Source organism: Rhagoletis pomonella, unplaced genomic scaffold (genome assembly GCF_013731165.1).
Source record: "Rhagoletis pomonella isolate Grant_MI unplaced genomic scaffold, Rhpom_1.0 Rhpom_scaffold_00046, whole genome shotgun sequence".
In the NCBI taxonomy this organism is placed as follows: Eukaryota; Metazoa; Arthropoda; class Insecta; order Diptera; family Tephritidae; genus Rhagoletis; species Rhagoletis pomonella.
The window spans coordinates 117,579-121,726 of NW_023458600.1; the positions used below are offsets into that span (position 1 = coordinate 117,579).

Below are 4,148 nucleotides of genomic sequence, written 5' to 3' on the forward strand. Positions count from 1 at the left end.
CAAAACAGGGCGATGCTCAAAACTCATTTTTCGAAAGTTGGTATTTAAGATAAAAAATATATACCAGCAGAGTCATAACAAAGTAGCAAATCTGTGTATAAACATTGGGTTCCGAACTATTACCAGTTGCCGCGTACAACAGCTCAAAGTTAACTTTTCAGTCAGAAATTTTTTTTTCCGATATCGAAAGCGAGTTCATATGTGTTATTAGAGGCTATGTTATTATGTTTAAGGTTACTATTAGTTTAGAAGGAACTATGTCGTTAAATAAACAATGTGTGCTGATTGTTTTACAACTTTACATCATTACATAATTTCAATGGTTTCTGAGATATAAGAAACAAATTTTAATAAACAATTTTTTTTCATAGTGAATTTTTAAACTCGTTTTTTCCAAAATGCACAAGGTTCTTTTTCCGAATCTTTTTTTGTTATAACCACAAGTCTTTATATATAAGTAAACTTAAAAGATTTGCACAAGAACGTTGCGCATCTTTGAGAAAAATGTGTTTTAACGTGAACTTATTAATTTTTGTCAGGCACATTTTATCAAAAATATGTTCCAAGTGGGGGTGTTTTAAGAAAAATTCAAACTAAATGGAAGAGAACGGTATATACCGTATGTATTTATTCTTTATTTCAATACTGATAACTTTTATTCCAGACGGAACCCTTTTATCCGTTAAAAATCGGGATTTGTGTGAAATATTTTTTAAAAGCCCATCTAAATTACTACAATGCAAGTTCAGAGATGTGGAACAATATATTTCAAGCCAAACCAGCTGCCCAGCTTCGGAAAGAAAGAAGTTGCAAATATGTTTGCGAAATTTAAAGAGCTACATTACCTTAAAATGGATCAGATGCGGTAGACACAAAAATAGATTTTATGAATCGGAAAAACCGTGGTTAGAATAAACTTGTCAATTTGTGGGGTATCAGATACCTAAAGGAGGAAGGCCCACTAAAGACTTTGGGGAATTTAGTGACCAGTCAAAACGCAGGAAAACGTCTTAGCTTCGTCAAGATTATTCCCACGAACAATTAACGTTCGCAGCCAAACAAATTCTCGACACTATTAATTCCCCATCTGAAGAAACTTCTCTGAACTGCCGCATGTTTTTTTTCGAATAACGAAACAAATATTTCAAAGCGTATCGTGAACGTTTTAGCCGAAAAACTTCAAGGAAAGCTAACCTTGAAGATATATTTCATCGCCTACTTTATTCTTCTGATCCTCATATTACGAGTTTAAGACCTTTACAAACAGTAAAAAGAAAATCATTTGATCCAGAATTAAAAGACATGCTTTTAGAAGAGAATTTTGAATACACACAACCTGAATCTGATGGTTATATAGATGAATAAAATTTGTATCGTGCCTTGTACCGTTTTGTTATTGTTTCTATTTTAAGTAATCTTTATGGCCTGTTACCATAATTACAATTATCAATGTACAATGAATTAGTTTTTCAGTGTTTAGAACACGAAGTGACTTATTGGAAATAGTGGATGATCTGGGTTTGTTATTTTTCTATACATATTTTTCAATTTAACAAGAAAAAAAATTGTTGAACAGTGCTAGTACACAAAATAATGAAATAATATTATAAAAATAATATTATATTTCCGTTTTGGATGTGTTTTCGTAGTTTTCAGGGGAAAAATCCGGTTACAGACTTTTGAGCACCAACTTGCGTGCGGCGGCGGCGCGTGAGGAATGACAAAAAAACGGCGGCGGCGGCGTGGCTCGGCGGCGTATACCTCTAATATGTACATATGTAAAAATGTAGTTTCGATTTAAAAAAATCTGATAAAGCTTTTCTTTCGCCATTCATACACCTCTAATTTTAGTATTTATTAAAAAAAAACTCAATGAAATTCAAAAACTATCTCTTGCATTTGGTTTTACTCAATACCGATTTGAGCTATCGCACAGTGTTATAAAAAAAAGGTATCAATGGGTAGGTTCAGAAAGCGCAGCAGTTGAGCGCAACCGTTGCTAAAAAAAAAATCAGTGATCGTTATGCGTCTTCTGAACGACTTAATACATTAGCTGTCAAATTCAACTCTCAAAGGTACACACCAACATGTTGTCTCAAATGATCAGAAAAATATTACGATCATCTAACACGCAACTATTCAGTTGATCACAAGTACGCGACAACGCGTTCAGAAGGTGCAATCGCACCAGTTACTGAGCTGTTGCGCCTTCTGAACGCGCCCAATGAAAATTCGTTTCTCTTGAAATCAAGTTATATGGCTGCGCATGTATGTACATATAATATATAATATATATAATATATAAAAAATTTCTTAAATCAGTATGCAGCTCTGAAGAAAAAAAAATGCTCGTACATCTCGTCGCTACCATGTCCAACTATCGAATGTGAAAATCGGCACTTTTCAAAATTTTGATTTGCCACTAATAATTTTATTTCGTATAGCAGCATTGCTTAAGTTGTTGTTATTGACAACTTATTTGTTGGTTAATGACTGCAAATAGTTTTTAGAAAATTAGAAACTAGAAATAATACTTTCATAAAAATATAAGTACATACATAGATTTAAAAAGCTGCTTGAATACAAAAGTTTTATAAAAATGTCACATTAAACAACTGTCTAAATCTACGTTATTTTTTATAAATAAGGCCGTAAACATTTCCTTACATCGTCAATTTCCATATTCTATTTTTACTCTTTCAATTTCACTGACCAGCGCCGCAAACGATATCAACTAGTAGGCTAACAATCAGAATTGAAATTTAATAATATATAATATATAATTTAGGAATAGTTCGATTTTTATGTGTATATTAGGTAAGCACGATTCGAGAAGCATAGAAAAAATTTCGATGAAAAAAAAAAAAATTTTGTTCGGGTTCACAACTGGAACCAACAATACACATCCACAAAATTTCATTGAAATCGGTTAAGCGGTATCGGAGATTAGCGTAAACGAACACAGTGACACGGGATATTTATATATTAAGATACCCTACTATAAGCACCTACCATAGATACGTTTGCTTATGGTTTTGAAATTATAGTTGATAAAATTTTCCACGCCTATGGGATGTGCCACGCCCCCTTTTACAAACCCATTTATATATAAGCACCTACCATTGATATATCTGCATACTAAATTTCAAGATCGTGGGACTTATAGTTCCGAAGTTATAGCTGATAAAAAATTCCATGCCTATTGGATGTGCCATGCACTCTTTTCCAAACTCATTTATATATAACCTAATATAAGTACCTACCATTAAAATGGCTGCATACGAAATTTCAAGTTCAAGCGACTTATAGCTCCGGAGTTATAGCTGTTAAAATATTCCAGGTCCATGGGACGTGCCGCTCCCCCTTTTACAAACTCACTTATATATAACCTACTATACGCACCTACTATAGATACGTCTGCGTACCAAATTTCAATTTCACGTGACATCTGATTCCGAATATTCCCCGCCTATGGGATGTTCCACTCAGTTATATATGCCTTACTTAAAGCGCCTACCGTAGATATGCCTGCACACCAAATTTCAGGTTCCTGGCACCTACCGCAGATATGTCTGCATACCTAATTTCAATTTCATGTATTATAGTTGATAAAAATTTCCACGCCTATAGTTATGTCTGCATACCAAATTTCAAGTTCATGTGGCTCATAGTTCCGGAGTTATAGCTGATAAAATATTCCTATGGGATGTGCCACGCCCACTTTTACAACCTTATTCATATAAACCCTACTATAAGCACCTACCATATGTATGAATGAATAACAAATTACAAGTTCATATGACTTATAGTTTCGGATTTATAGCTTATAAAATACTCCACTCCTATTTGATGTGTCACTCCCACTTCTACAAACTCATTTATTTATACCATACTATAAGCACCTACCATATATATGACTGTATACCAAATTTCAAGTTCACGTGACTTTTGGTTCCGAAGTTGTGATTGGTAACAAATTTCACGCCTATGGGATGTACCACGCCCACTTTTACAAAGTCATTTAAATACTCTGCTGTAAGCACCTACCATATATATGACTGCATACCAAATTTCAAGTTCATGTGACTTATAGTTTCGAAGTTATGGCTGATTAAAAATTGCATGCCTATGAGAGGTGCCACGCCCCC

General features: G+C 33.8%; 1 protein-coding gene across 1 annotated transcript in view; it reads right to left on the minus strand.

The window, feature by feature from the left end:
• LOC118749766 overlaps positions 1 to 4,148 on the minus strand; it is a 44,839-nt gene that overhangs the window by 30,653 nt on the left and 10,038 nt on the right. The gene's annotated exons all lie outside the window — the stretch shown is intronic.